Here is a 16,281-nt window from a genome sequence, read left to right on the forward strand (position 1 = left end):
AGTCCTATATACGCGCTGGTCGAGACCCACCTGGGAATATGTGTCGATTCTGGTTCCCATGTATAAGAAGGATGAATTCAAATGAACAGCAGAGACGCTTACTAGGATGATCGAGGAATGGAAAACTGCCTTATGAAAGAGACTCAAAGAGCTTGCTTGTTCAGCCTGGCCAAAAAAAAGGCTCCGGGAGATATGCTTGCTCTATATAAATATATCAGTGGATTAACTGTTAGGGAGGGAGAGGAATAGGTATTTAAGTTAGTACTAATGTAGGCCGGAGAGCCGATGAGGGGTACAACTGGATATTAGACGTTTTTAGACTTGAAATTAGACGAAGCGTTGTCTAACCATTAGGAGGTGAAGTCTGGAACGGCCTTCCGATGGAAGTAGTGGGCAAAGAATTATGGGCTTTAAGACTAACGCTTGATAAGTATATGGAGGGTATGTTGTAGATGGGATAGTTTAATTTGGGCAAAATTGATTTTGGATTATCGGCAGATAAGTCTGCTCGGATGTCTGTAGAGGATGTTGGATGGATGTGAACTGAGTTTACTGTCAGAGAATTCTTTTCTTGGTGGCGATGGTGGTGAGTCTTGCCCACATGCTCAGGTTTAGCCTTGATCGCCATATTTGGGCTCGGGAAGGAATTTTCCTCCCAGGGCGTATTGGCAAGAGGCCCTGGGAGGTTTTTCGCCTTCCTCTGCCAGGCTGGGGCAATGGGTCGCTTGCGTGGTGGGATTCCTGCAGCTAGGGTTCTTCAAATCTCAACTGTGACGAGATTTCAATAACTCAGTCATGGGTTCGGGGTTGTTATAAATGTGTATGGGTAGGGTTTTGTGGCCTGCCTTGTGCAGGAGGTCAGACTAGATGATCATATTGGTCCCTTCTGACCTATGAGTCTATGAGTCTATGAGTCCTGCTTCCCATTATGACCCCCTTTAGCCATCCAGTAGCTCTGTGTGATTACCTTACTCCATCTAATCAGGGGGTGTTGGCTGAAGTTCTGTTCCTTCTCACCTACTGAGAATTTCTGGGCAAACCTGATGTTCCTTCGCACTCGATCTCATCCTCTCATGTCTTGCATTAGATCAAGGGTTCTCAGAACAAATTGTTTGGTGGCCTCAGGGTGTGGCTACCAGCTCTTGCTGGTGGCTGCTTTGTTAATTAGCGTTAGGAAAACCAAATACTTATGCACATCCAAATCATTGTAATTTATTTATAGTTTGCTAGAAAGTCTGTTGTAAAATGTGATATTTGTACATTAATATCACATTTCACAAGCTTACTCTGGCAAACCTGGGGATAAATTAAGCCCTGGATAGAGGGTGAGGGGACGCAGCAGAGGGCTGGAGCTTAAAGTCCCATGGCCAGAGCCTGAAGCCCTGCAGCTGGGGCCCAGTAGGGTGACCAGGTGTCCAGTTTTCAACCAGAACACCCAGTCAAAAAGGGACCCTGGCGGCTCTAGTTGGCACCACTGCAGAGCTAAGGCAGGCTAGTCCCTACCTGTCCTGCACGGCACTGCAGTGCACCCTGGAAGTGGTCAGCAGGTCCAGTTCCTAGGCACGGGGGTCCCAGGGCTCCACACATGGTCCCCACCCTGAGCACTGGCTCTGAACTCCCATTGGCCGGGAACCACGGACAATGTGAGCTGTGGGGGCAGTGCCTGCAGGCAAGAGCAGCTTGCAGAGCCGCCTGCCGCATCTCCGCCTAGGAGCCAGACTTGCTGCTGGCCACTGCTAGGATGCAGTGCAGTCCGCAGTGCAGTCCACAGTGCCAGGGCAGGCAGGAAACCTGCCTTAGCCCCCGCTGCTGACCGGGAACCACTGGAGGTAAGCCCATGCCCTGAGCTCCAACCACCTGCTCTGGCTCTGACCCCCCTGAACTCCTCATCCCTGCCCCATCCCCACCTAGAGCCCCTTCCTGCAAACCTCTCCTCCCCAGAGCCCATACCCCCAGCCGGAGCCCTAGCCTAGTGAAAGTGAGTGAGGGTTGGGGAGAGTGAGCCACTGAGGGAGGGAAAATGTAGTGAGTGGTGGGCATGGCCTTGGGGAAAGGGCAGGAAATGGGAATGGGCTCGGGGAAGGGGTGGGGCTAGGGTGTTCAGTTCTGTGGGATTTAGAAAGCTGGCAACCCTAGGGTGTAAGGATGGAGCGTTGGTTGCTAGGGCCTGCCGCTGCGTAGCCAGAGCCCAGGGCCGGAGCCCTGAATCCCATGGCCAGAGCCTTCTGCCCTGCCACCCCAGGGCTGAAGCCCAAAGCCTGAACCCCACTGCCCCTGGCAAGGTGGGGAACTCGCCAGCTCCTCCAGCATTATGCCCCAGGTGTCTCTGGAGGCGGGGAGGGCCCAACCCCTGCTGGCGGCCCCAGCAACCAACACTGAGGCAGTGCATCCAGGAGCAACCAGGAGGGGGCTGCTATTTTGCCCCCCCCCCCACACCCACCCAATCACAGCCCAAGTGGCCACATTTGAGAGACTGCACTACATTCTCTGCTTTTGGGGAAAAGGGAGTATTATTCCCTTCCCCCTCCACCCCCCAGTTTCCTTCAGCAGTTGCTATTAGTGAACAGCTGCAGTAGCAGCTTCTGAGCAGTGATAGCTCAAAACATAAAGGTGAATCCTAGTCATTAGAAGTCAGTGGCTGCTGCTTGACTGAGAGTCGGAGCAAAGCTATAACAGAAGTGATTTTACACAAGACTGTTCTTCTGGGATCTCTTACATAAAAACACCCACTCATGTAAAATACAGGAATGAAATAAACCCTGAAACTTTTAATGAACCACAGTTTCACTGTCTGGAGAGAAGACTCCTGAGAGAGGCAGGGGCCTGGCCATTAATCTTCTAAAGGCTGGGATAATAAAATCAAACTCGAAACTTGTGTAACTTGGGAAAGATGAGAGCACTTCAGGCCACACCATAGCTAGTGTAGATTTGAGTTGACTTCACTGCAGCTCAGCTAACTTACACCAGATGAGGAACTGGCCCTGTTTTTTCTGCCAGTTAGCTTTGATAACACTGGATTTTCAGCCTGCATTGCAGTTTGATTTCCCTGTATTTAAAAAGCTGGCTATATCAGTATGTCAGGTCTCTGTAGCAGCTGTCACTTCGTAAAAGTGTTGTCTTTGGAACAGACTGGGATGTTGATAAAGAGGCCTTCTTTAGCAGCTATCCCTGAAAATGATCCACAGACAGCTTATACTGTCTACCAACTGCTTTGACTCTTGCTTTTAATTTGCTTACTTGCGGTAAGCACTGGAGAGATGATTGTCTTGGGCCACAGCATCTCTATTTTTGCAATGGCCTGGGTGTCAGGTGGCCCAACTTCTAGTCCTGGCTTGGCATTTGACCAGCTATGTGCCCTAGGGCAAGTCACTATGCCTCTGTTCCCCTCCCACCTTTTCTATGCCGTTTCTAGTTAAATTACACACACTTCAAAGCAATGATTGTCTTCTGTTATGCTATGCACAGAACCTAGCACAGCAGGGCCCCTGGGCACTACCATAATAAAAATCCAGACAGATCAGCTGTATAGCATTTTTTCCATGTTGGCATCATTATTAAAGCACCAGGCCTGCAGGTGAATTCATATGACTGACTCAATGAGTCAGCTGGGTTCTGTATGAGTTCCAAGGGCTACCTGCATGGATCCAGCTGCAAAATTGGAGCCAAACTTTATATTTTTCAAGGATACATTTGTTTGTGTTAGGCAACTAGGTGCATCAGCTAGCTTGTTCAGATGCAGCCCGTGTTGGTAGTGGTAGAAGCTGGAGACCTCATCAACACTGGTATTAGTGCTTTTTGTATGACCTTGGTAGATATAGTGCAGGGGCCTTTGTCACTGGTGGCACCTTGATCTCTTCTGTTCTTTCGCATAAATTTAGTTTGAGGACTAAAAGTCTTTAGTTCGACTGAAGACATGGGCACCAACAGAGGTATTTGGGTGACGTTTAATCGTCTGTGCTAGACTGAATGGTCCCTTCTGGCCTTCAACTCTGAATCTCTTAATTATATTTGGGTTTTTACCCACAATTATATATCATGCTTTTGAAGATCTAAGTATTGTTTCTTTAAATCTGTAGCAAGAAGCTATTAATTGTAGTGATATGACTTCAGTGGGACTACACGTGCCTAAAGATAAGTACATGTTTTGCTGTATTGTGGCTAGACAACTTTTTAGGCTGTCTCTACTAGATGTCAACATGTGAGTACCCTGCCAGTAGAGGGTGGGGTGCATATACACACCAGTCAGTGCATTACAAGAGGGATGGTGTTAATTGGCAATTATAAAGGTTTGTGAAATACAGATGTTCCAAAGCCAGCCTGCAGCCTTAGGAAATCAATCAAGGGGGATATCCTTGGCTGACACACAGAAATGGTCTCTGCTCAGTGATCTGGGGGAAGGCAAAAATCTCAAGTCTCCACCAACATGCCTGGAATTTTCAGAAACACTCAGCACCCACTATTGGGTCAGATTTTCAAAAGTGCTTATCTCAAACTGTCAGAAGTGGAGATGTTGTTGTGAAAATGAGCTTTCCTTTGCAGGTTACAGCTCCCGCATCTCCAACATGATTCACAGCCACAGATGGGAGAATAAAAGGAAATGAGCCAGCCCTGGGAGCTGCTATGGCCCTAACTTAAGGAAATGAAGATAAAGAAGGTAGGCCCGGACTGAAAAAAGCACTTGCACTTGCTTAAGTGGACTAGATTCTCATTTACTCTAAGGCCCCTTGAACCTGCTCCAGCAGAGTGAGAAGCTGCCTTAAAGTGGGGAGAAATTACCCTTCCACTCACTTATGGCTTCTTTTCACTGCCAGTGGTGTAAAAGGACCTTTGTGTAAATGAGAATTGGGTCCAAACACATGCATCAGAGCTTTTGCTAAATCTGGACCTTAGACTGAAAGGTTGGAGTTGCTGGCAAATCTTTAATTCTGTGGTGCCTGCAGGCCAACTTCCCTACTTAAGGGGTTGAATTTGTCTAGCTGAAAGGCTCATGTCAGAACACCTGGTAATTATCCTCAAAGGAAATAATAAAATGGCCAAGGATGTGGCTGGAAGCTTGTTCCTGTCAGAGTCAGGGTAACAGAAGAAGTGCATTTGAACATTTCTCATCTTTATCATTTTCCACTGCTGGAGCCAGTACCATAAACTAGATAAAGAAATTCAGATCTTTGTGCTTAGGAGTGATCTCAAGCACGATAAAAATAGTCTAAGCATGGGCTGATGTGGTTTAGAATAAATAGGGTTTTGACTGGGACAGTAGTCAAAATATATTAACTTCTCCATCTTACCTTAAAATGATGGACCTGTTTTCCATTGCCCTGAACTTAATGCAGTGTCTATTGGATGCAAATTGCTAACATTCTGCTGTGGAAGCATTTTAAACCCTCATTGCACGGGGGTAGAAGCCATGGTGCATAGCAAAGAGAATAAGGCCTAATGTTTCTAGGCATGTGGGATCTGGGTACCACTGGGGTACCTTGATCCCACATGCCTAGAAACATTGGGCCTCATTCTCCATTGCTATGCACCATGGCTTTTACCCCAAAATATATTGCATATCTTCCCCATCTTGTTACACCAGATTCTTTAAATCAACAGCCCCACATTCTAAGAGCATGGCTTTGGCATTCTCTGCAGCTGAAGAAACAGAAGCTAAAAATAAGGACACATACAATTCTGCACGTGAATCCAGGGTTTGCTGGTTGATTCATTGTGTGTAGTGGCAAGTCACCGCACCCACTTTACAGGTGAGGACCCTGAACCAGAAGGAAGTAATCATAATTAGCTACCTCAGAGTGTTTGTGAGGATTGGCTAGTAGCATTGAACATGTTCTGTACAGGATTATTAGTGCTAATCCTTTACTATTACTCTCTCAAAGCACACTTTATCTTGAGGAAACCCTAAGCTTTATAAACTAAGGGCTAGACTGCTGCCTTGCCTTATATGGCCAGCCACAGAATGGAGTAGGAAGGAGTAAATTCTCTATTTTGTGTACAGGCTGTTTAATGTTTCCCCAGAACAATAGCTAGACCTGGCTGGAGAAGGTTCTCTTCTTCCTCTTGCACCCCCACATTCCCCTCTCCTGGTGAAAAATTTGAGTTTTGGGTAGAAATATTGTGATAACTCATGGGAGTGGTGGTTCAGGGCCCCCCTGCTCTATATCAGTGTGCCGTATAGGATTCCAGCTGGGGTGTGACCTCATTAAACAGCCAAAGCTGGGATTCAGAGAATATTGAAAGCTTAGCTTTGTTTTTCTTTAAACACCTTGGGTCACAACCTCCAACCTCAGGATGGCTCCACCGATGTTAAGAGTTGCACCAATTTACATGAGCTGAGAATCTGTCCCCTTCCTAGAGCTGAGCTAAAAAACCTGTTTTTAAACTAGCAACAGTGATTCCATACATAACTGTCAGATGCAGCCATTGTCAAAGAAGTCACTAGCTTCTTACTAGTGGCTTCTGTATATAACACACAGCCCACTGTAAGCCTGAATCTCCTTGGCTTGTGTTTACCAGAAGTCCACATGGAGGGTCCCAATGGAAATTTTATAATTTGGGACACACTGGGAATTCCCTGGTTTATCTGAGTAAATGTGATGAAGTGAAGTAAGAATAAAAAATGCACTCTGTTAATTGCATTTGGAACATAATTTAAGAATGGTCTGACTTAGTATGGCCAATGATCCTTCTGTCCCAGTATCCTGTCTTCCGACAGTGGCCAGTGCCAGATGCTTCAAAGGGAATGAACAAAAAGGGCAATTGAGTAATCCATCCAGTCTCAGCATCTGGCAGTCACAGGTCTAGGGACACTGATAGCATGGGGGTTGCCTCTCTGAGTAGCTTGGCTAATAGCCGTTGATGAACCTATCCTCCATGAACTTGCCTAATTCTTTTTTTGAACCCAGTTAGTTTTTGGCCTTCACAACATCCCCTGGCAACCAGTTCCACAGGTTGATAGCATGTGAAGGAGTACTGCCTTATATTTGTTAAAATTTATGCCTGTTAATTTCACTGGGTGACCTCTGTCTTGTTACTATTTCCCGTAACAGTGCCTTATTCATTGTCTCTACACCATTCATGATTTTTAAGACCTATCTCATATCCCCCTATATAGTCATCTCTTATAGACATTATTGCAGGCACAGAGGGTGCCCGAGGCAAGCAACAGTGGTTCGCTGCCCAGAGTGCGTAGCGCCAGTGAACACACACCCGAGTGGAGAAGCAAGCAAAGTTTATATGAGATCTCAAAGCGGTGCAGGGAGACTGACGCCTCAGATCAAGCACCCCTACACAAGCGGCTTTTCCCTTTTTATAAATTTTTTTTTCTCTTTCTTCTTTCTCCCCCTCCCCCCCCCCCCGTAGGAGTTACGTAACCCAGGTGCATTAAGTTAATCTTGGCTGTGCAGCTTGTTGGTAAGTTTTTCCTTCTGCAAGTTATCTGTCCTTCTGTAAAGGGACAGGCCCCTCATTATTTCCTGCTTAGTACGCAGTTAGAACTGTTGCAACTGATAAGCTGTACACCTGGCCTTTTAGCGATTAAAGTTCACACATGGAGGGACTCTTGTCCTGCTAGGCTAAAACCAGGAAGGCTGCCATACCCTTTGGGCTTCCACCCCTCTCAGTTTACTTAGGGTTAGCTTAGTGACACCAACAACTCCCTCCTTTGAGAATACTCAACAAGCTTTTGCTGAGTTTTCTTATATTCTGCGGACAAGATACGATTAAAACGCGAGCGGGTTACAGTTCTGGGAATGGGAGGCACAAAGCTTATGGGGACATCTTAAACAAGCAATCAGATGAGGTGACCAGGCACAGCACCACACCTGTGAGGAGAAAGACCGGCGCAAGCCCCGCCTTTCCTCCAGGTGGGCAACCAACTCAGAGGGAATACAGAAATAGTGGGTTCCCCTTTTAAGGACTTCCACTGTTCAAAGCCTGTTGGCTGACAGGATGTGCTTGTTAATATCCTGTGCATTTTGGTGACATAAAGTACAGATTCATCCCCATGATATGTATCGGAGGTCGACCCGGCTGTTGCAGCTGGGAAGCCACACTTCCACTCAGGAAGTGTCACGTAAAGTCTCCATGATCACAGATCAGATGGTATTTCTGAGCATCTGTAAGGGCAGTGGCCAAGTCCTGGTACTCCAAATAACTCCTCCTGATGGCCAATCAGCTGGTCATTCAGGAAAATCCCGAATTCCTAAACATACTAGATCCTACTGCAATGCTTTCCCAGCCTCAGTGATATTCAATACCATCTTCCTGGTGTAGTACTAAATGTACCTGTTATTTAACTATTCCAGGTACTTATCAAAAGGCACGACATTAAAGCATAGGAGGGGGGTTACATTATAGTCACTCCCAGGACACAGGGGCGCAGCCATGTTAGAATAAACCCCAAACTCCAATCATACCAACATCCCCAAGCAATGGGTCCACAAAATGTTCCTCCCGCCAGTGTGTATTCGTTTGTTTCTTCCACCAGGTGTCAGTTCTTAATGTCCTTCTAGTCAGGAAAATTCCTGGACTGTTGGCAATTTCAGTGCCAGTGAGTGTTCCTTCCTCTTTCCAAAACAGTCGTGTCAGCATCCTACAGGGGAGAGGTTTACCAGCAGAGGTTACCACTGTAATGGTTTTGATTGCTTCTAGAAAAATTCAAAGGCACAGTAGTCTGTCAGTGGACAAGGGAGAGGTTACCTAGCATTACCTGTACTTTTCCCCTACTGCCAGAAGGCACAGTGAGGCTAGAAAGAGAAATAGGGTAAAGCAATCATAGGAGAATTCTCCCGAGGTGGAGGGGTCTTTTTGCAGTGAGAATCATGGGTCCAAGCAGTCAGCCTTTGGCACTTCACAGCAGTGTTGGTAGTCAGCAGGGCTTAATAAGGATCTTTTCAGCGTGGAGCCAAAGCAGTCTTTCGTTGGTGGACCTTTACATCAATCCAGTTTCCTGGTTCCAAAGAGTGGCAGGGCTGCTAGGGTCTTCCGGTAGAACTTCCTTACCTGTGAGAAAAGAAACCTAACACATTTCATTAGTGCATGGCCGTGTTTTGCAAACCTTATAGCTGCGTGGGCAAATTCAAGCCCTCCTTTTCCTGGTTGTTAGCCAAGTCTTAACTGTGAGCAGTGTCCTTGAATGGAGTCAATGTCTTATCTATAGCCCAAGCTTGCTAGCTAATTATTTTTTTTCCCATTAACTCATTCTGTTCTTTATCCTTTTTCCCTTCTTGGCTTCTTTTAACCTGCAAAGGAAACTTCTATTTTTCACTTATACAGTTTTTTCCCAAAAATGAACACACAAACATTGTCATTATACAGTACATTAGTCTTATTATTCAATATATGCCACACATACCCTTTTACTAAAATAACCTTATTACAGAACTTCGGAGCAACAAGCTAGAACAAGCACACTCACTTTGACGAGTTCATTCAATTCAACCTCTAGTCCAATAGCTTTCCACCATCCCCAGCCCCCTGGCTAGAAATCTTAGGTAGCCAGAAAGATCCCATGTACAATATGGGGAGTAAGTTAACTTTTCATGTCTTTGCTTCCAAAGGCTGTTGGTATGCAAATTTTAACAACAATTTTTGCAGTTAACAATTTGGCCAATGAAGTTTTTTTCTTACTTAAGGAAATGCATTAGACTTTAGTATATCACATTCTCCTGATTTATCCAAATACTTTGTATTCCAAGTTGAACAAGACAAGTATCTGCATTTTAATTTAACCTTTTTGTTTGATTTTAAACTAGACTATTCTATAAAAATATTAAACACAACAATTCCGGCCACAAGACAAACACCACAAGACAGAACATAGAACACAAAACATAATTCCTGTTGTGGCATTAAATGAATGGTACGTTGAATGCTGTTCAGCTGGCATCAGTTTTCTCTGATTATCTAAAAGACAAAAAAAACAGAGGTCTATCCCTTCTGGGCAGACAATCATTGCTTAAAATATACAAATATCCTTGTTGACTTCAAGCAAAACAGAGGAATTACCCCATATTTTCTTGTATTTGTTTCATAGGCAGCCCAGGTTTTCAATTACATAACACTGTATACATTCTTCAGCTAATTTAACTAAATTGTTCATAGCCAAACCAAATGATTGCAATCCAATAATTTCTTTGCCTGAATTTATTTACAAACATTTCACAGACACCAAGAACTTTCTTCTTTAGCATTTTGTCCAAAGTTCAACTGCTGTTCTCTCCAGCAACTACAGAGTTAACTTCTCACACTCCCTTAAATCACTTGCTTGTCTCCCAACAGCCACTTTTATCAACTTAACTCACCATTCCAAGTAAGTCCTGGGTATTTGAAATCCCCATCCTTACACTTACTGACTCCTTCCTTCCACTACACTCTTAAAGTTTTCCAATCTGTTTTCCAATCTCTCTGTCTGTTGCCTGCCCGCCTGGCTGACCCCTGCTTTTCTTGCTGAGCACGTCCCTTCCATGGGCACCATACTTGTTTCCACTACCAGTTTAAGCTAGGAGAGTGGGCTTCTCACTAGCCCCACCCCTCCTGGTCTCTTTCCTTAAACATTTTTACTCACAAGACTACCCGAGTCCTCCCTCGTGAGGCTTGGCCCCTGGACAAAAACACATGGCCCATTGGGCAAAGGCCATTTAACTTAACATATAATCCCAACCCCCTTTAGAGGGCTTTACCCAGAGACCCATCCATGCGTCCTGCTGACACTTAAACAAGAAAAGAAGAATACAATAGAGGCAAGCGGAACTACAAGTCTAAGCCAGGCTTTCCCCGCAACTTCTATACACTGAAACCGCTAAGGGGACGGACAGAAGGATCTCAATTCGACCTCAGTTCGACTCAAGAGCTTCCTCGCACGGCATGCTTCCACTCGCGAGGAAATTACGAACGGAGGTTCATTACCCACACCCTAACCCCAAACGAACAAGGCAGAAAAACAACGGTAACCGTTAAACAGAACAGAACAGAACGCAGATAGCGTTTCTATCCTAATAGGGCACGCTTACATACTCAATGGCGTTCTCAACAGATAACACCAACAAGTACCAACAACAAAGCAAACATAAAAAAGCAAGGGTAATTCTGCAGGGCCCCCCTTACTTAATTGCTCACCAAACTGACAAATTTCTGTTACCAATCTATCCCGTCGTGTCAGGTGATCAGGCTGACGACTACAGGATCATTGGGAAGAATAAAGAAAACACATATTGTAGACCATATAACTGAAATTTAAAGCTCCATTTTATAAAATAATAAAGCAACCACGGAAGAGTGTGGGAACACTCACCACATCACTCAGAGAAAACATTAATGCCCAAGCCCTTTCATATTCTCAACACGTACGTCCAGACGCCACTTCTGTGTATAATGTTCAGAGAAGGGGGAGAGGTGGACGGAGATAATCCTGTGTACAGCTTGTCCAGAATTTCCAACATGCTTCTGCTTCTTGAGAGGGCTGTTCTCTACACCTGGAATCTCCTGCAGAGTCTCTTTCAGAGGCAGTCCAGGTCGGCTGCGGGGCTGATTGGTAGCCCAAAGCTACACCTGCTCTGGGTCACAAAGTCACACTGTTGGATCTTACTGGACAGTTTAAGCTTTGCAAATGTAATCTCAGTTCTGTTAACTTGTATGCCTTGGTTCACCTCTGTAATTTTCCCTTTTTCCAACAGCCAGCTGGGGCCTAGCAGTTTTCTTTTGTACTTAGCATAGTCTGCGTTGATTCTTGACTTGAAGAACGCAGAGCAACTTCTTTTTATCTCTTGGCCAAGCTGAATTTAAAATTAACCCATTCCTTTCCTCAATAGACAAATTTGTTCACTGCGTGTCAAGGTTTTTGGTGACTAAATGCTCCTCTAAGATGTTAGGCTGTTAGATTGAAGTACCTTCTAGTGGGCATTGTTAGATGGATTTCCGCGGTTCATTCTCTGAATACCTGCAGGTTGATGAACGCATAATGTACGTACATGTAATATGCAGGGGTACTTAGGGGGTGGAGTGAGTGGTTAGACTGTACCCCCACCATTTCCACTTCAACACAGGGGAGGGTGCCCTGTCACGCTAGCCGCTGCATAAACTAAGGATTTTTCCCTACGGGTAACACTCACAGGAGAGGCTAACGAGGATGGCCACGACCCCTCCTAACCTCCCTTCAGCAAAGAGCGTCGGCTAGTCTCATGGAGAAAGGCGCCGCTTACTCTGATTGCAAGTCCAGTGAGATGATCAGACTGTCAGATCCCACACGGAAGAGGAAAGGGGAAGGGAAGAATGGTACACCATGGGTCGGACCTCCTAAAGATCCACTAGTTACCGGGCTTGCGTTAGAGTAGTCCTGGTCATGAGCTTTTGCTTCACAGGGTACTCTGGGCGTCTTCCGGTAACAGTCACTCACACTGGCCCCCAGTACCCTTCTGCATCTAATCTTGCTTTTTAGCTACAACAGGGAGAGAGTGCACTAGGACATAAGGTTTCCCCTTTCTAGACAGGTCCCTCCTTTGTCCCTGCACTATCCCTCACCTGCTTTTGAATCCTTGCACTCCACCAGACAGGGGGAAGAACAGGAGCTACAGTGAGGGATTTTTACAAAAGATCTCCATACAAACAGCCTCAGAAGCTACCCGTTCGCTGACAAAACAGGAGTAATTGAAGGATCGTGTTATAATTAAGTGATCCTTCCGGTGGCCACCTTTTCTGGTCCTCTAGTTGATATTGAGGCCAGTGTACTGTACAGAACTTTTGTAACCTACTTTTGGTCATCGGATCCGATCCAAACACCTTCCAGTTTTCTAGAATGCATTCTAGGGGCGTACACCATGCCATCCCCACTTTACTCTGTCCCTGCCCCATGCTGCAGGAAGACACTGAGTGTCCCCAGGTCCTAACAGACAAAGTCCAGACAACTGGGCTGTTCCTACCTTATCCAAGGGACCGGTTCCTCACCGTCGCCCGCAACTGCTTCTCCAGTACTCGAGCGTGTTGCACCGTTGTGCCCTCTGGGGTTGCTCACACCGCGTCTCCGCCAAGGCCCCCGGTGAAGTCATCGGTGTGCACTGGGCGTCGGTCATTGCCGCGATCCGTCGGCCACCAAGAGGGGTCCAGGCAAGGTTGATTTTAGCCTCGAGCCCCCCCAGGGACGCCAAAACTGTTGCAGGCACAGAGGGTGCCCGAGGCAAGCAACAGTGGTTCGTTGCCCAGAGTGCGTAACGCCAATGAACACACACCAGGGTGGAGAAGAAAGCAAAGTTTTTATTTGAGATCTCAAAGTGGTGCAGGGAGACTGACGCCTCAAATCAAGCACCCTACACAAGCGGCTTTTCCCTTTTTATAAGTTTTTTTTTTTTCTCTTTCTTCTTTCTCCCCCTCCTCCTTCTTCCCCCTGTAGCAGTTACGTAAGCGCAGGTGCATTAAGTAATCTTGGCCGTGGCAGCTCGTTAGTAAGCTTTCCTTCTGCAAGTTATCTTGTCCTTCTGCTAAATGTGCACAGGCCTCATTATTTCTGCTTTAGACCAGTTAGAACTGTTGCAACTGATAACGGCTGTTACACCTGGCCTTTTAGGTCGATTAAAGTTCAGACATGGAGGGGCTCTTGTCTGCTGAGGCCTAAAACCAGGAAGGCTCCATACCCTTGTGGCCTTCCACCCTCCCGAGTTACTTAGGGTTATGCTTAGTGACACCAACAACAACTATCCTATTCTCCCCCCCTCCCCGCCCCTTAGTCCCTTCATGCAGAGACAAAGAGCACCAAAGGGGAACTGTGGAGTATCTAAAATTTATGAGGAGCTGAGGCTGCAGAGGTAAACAGCTGACTAAGTGGGGGAAATAAAGTATCACATGTCTGTGTCCTTAAGAAATGACTTGTTACGATATGTGAATTGCTTCTCCTGGTACTATCACTGGAGGGGCAGGGAACAAGTACGTAAATCATGCATTACCTTTTGTTAAACTCCTTTTTATATGAAAATTTCACATACCCATTAGTCTTGCAGTATGACATGGTAAATTTTCTGTGCAGTGCCCCTTAAAATAGGCGAGTGGCTTCTGCTTTATTAATGGAAGAATGTGCATGTGATTTTTCTCTCCCCCTCCAATAAAGGTGCACACCCCTCTGAATATCTATTCCATGTGGGCTAAGCACAGCTCCAATTTAGGCACCTCAGTAAGGGCCTTGATTTAGATATTCCAAAAATCTGGCCCTGGTTGTGGGCACAGAGCCCTTCTGAAAATTCCATTCATAGAATACAAGAATGGCCATACTGCGTCAGACCAGGGGTTCACCTACCCCAGTGTCTTGTCTTCTGACGCTGGCCAGTGCCAAATGTTTCATAGGGAGTGAACAGAACAGGGCTATTTGAGTGATCCAATCCCTGTTGTCCCAGCTTCTAACAGTCAGAGGTTTAGGGACTCTCAGAGCATGGAGTTGTTTAGATATATCTGTGCTTTTAATGATCTACATGAATCTTAACTGGCCCCCAGTGTCTAAGCATCTGTCTCTAATGTATTTATCTTTCATGAGGTAGGGGAAGACAACTAGCTCCAAATTTTACAGAGAGTGAACTAATGCACAGGGATTAAATGATCTTGTTTAAGATTATGCAGGAAGAAATTGAACCTTGGTTTTCCCCAGTGCTAGACTCACACTTTAACCATGGGATCTACCTTTCTCTCCAAAGATTATGACGACTTTTTTTTTCAGAGTCACTTAAGTGACTTGGGGACTTGCTCTCCTAATTTGTCTAGGTGTCTTTGAAAATCCTCTCCCTTATTTCCTACACTAACCATTTTCCTTCCTGAGACCCTTTTCTTGTATATGACTCAAGCCTTGTATTTCACACTGCAGGTGGCCCGGCCTTAATGTAAATGATTGAATTTTCTTTCATACCGCAAAGCACTTTGAGGCTGATCATTAAGATGGATGAATATATCCTCTCCACAGAAATGGGGCACCCCCAGGAAGATGTAAAAGATAATCTATAACCTATTAAAAAATCCTGCCAAGACAGTGTCAGACAGTGGAGTAAATGTCAGCACTTTCCTGAATATCTGCTTTTTTTATTATAAATCCAATATGCAAATATACTAGATCTGAGGGCAGTGGGTTTGGGCCCATATGGACTTCTATTGAAGCATCCATCATTTCTATAGCTGTGCTAGTCAATGGACTTGATTACCCTCTACTTTATGCCTGTTTTGTGCTAATGTAATTCCATTCTGCTGCAGTCTGATGGTAGGAAAGGGTTGTACTTTGGGCAGGACCAGTTCCTGAAAAACATTACTGGATTGGGATTGTTTTGCAGGGACTGTGACATGGAGGGGGGTGGGTGCAGCTGGAATGTAATCGCTATGACTATTCCCAGCTGTCCAGGACCCTGTGGAACCTGAATGGTGCTTATACTGGGAGCTGGGCTGGCTCTCAGCTGCCCCAAGAAGAGGAGCACACAGATGTTTCCCTTTGTAGCCTGTATGTATGCCAAATGCAGGAACAGAGCACTTAGAATCAAGGGACAGACCCAGGTCTTCCAACTCTCCCTCTAATGCCTGACCTAGTAGACCACGTTGTATGTGGCATGGGTTGTGCATTATGAAATAAGGAAGGGCAAAGCAGATGCACAGAGAACCTTCTCCCATCCGACTTGTACTTTGGCCTGTTCCTACAAATGAAACACCCAGCGCACTATGCTCTGTCTCCATTGATGCATGAAGTGGTGCATGCCATGCCGTGACCTGACCTAGCTCCACTCTTAGGGCCACTTCAGATTTGTGAATTCTCAGGAATGAGCCAGACCTGGGAACTTCACAACACAATACCTAGTGTGACACTATCAACCATGGCCACTCTGGCTGGCGTAAAGGTCCTTAGTTAATGATGGTTGTTTGATAAAAAGGAAACTAGTCTTTTTTTTTTTTTTTTTTTTTTAAGGTTCTAAAACACCTGTTTACCGTTTTTTGTTCATTTTTTGGCTGTTTCTGCGTTCTGCTTTTCACTCTGCTTTTGTTATGCTCCTTCCCTCAACCCTTTGTCCTGGCTAGTTTGATTGTAAGCTGTTTGCAGCAAGGATGCTCTACTGCTCTGTCTGCACAGTGCTTAACACAATGAGACCCCGATCTTGGTGGTTCTCAGCCATGTTTATTACAGTAGAGCTAAGCAAATTTTGTTGCCTTCCTCATGGAAACATACACAGTAGCCTTGTATGGAAAAGAGTATATCTGAATGACTAGCAGCAGCTAGTTCTCTTCCCTCACCAAGCCTAACCCCAGAGAAACACTGTAAACTACATATCGTGG

At 45.6% G+C, this 16,281-nt stretch overlaps 1 long non-coding RNA gene across 1 annotated transcript; it reads right to left on the reverse strand.

Moving 5' to 3' along the window:
- Nucleotides 1-9,213: 9,213 nt before the first annotated feature.
- Nucleotides 9,214-13,255, reverse strand: LOC116826025 (uncharacterized). Its single transcript, XR_012655283.1, has 2 exons — nucleotides 12,915-13,255; nucleotides 9,214-9,903 (listed from the first exon to the last, which is right to left on the reverse strand). It is a non-coding gene; the product is annotated as an uncharacterized LOC116826025 (long non-coding RNA).
- Between the last annotated feature and the right edge of the window lie 3,026 nt (nucleotides 13,256-16,281).

Source organism: Chelonoidis abingdonii, chromosome 2, assembly GCF_003597395.2.
Source record: "Chelonoidis abingdonii isolate Lonesome George chromosome 2, CheloAbing_2.0, whole genome shotgun sequence".
NCBI classification, from domain to species: domain Eukaryota; kingdom Metazoa; phylum Chordata; order Testudines; family Testudinidae; genus Chelonoidis; species Chelonoidis abingdonii.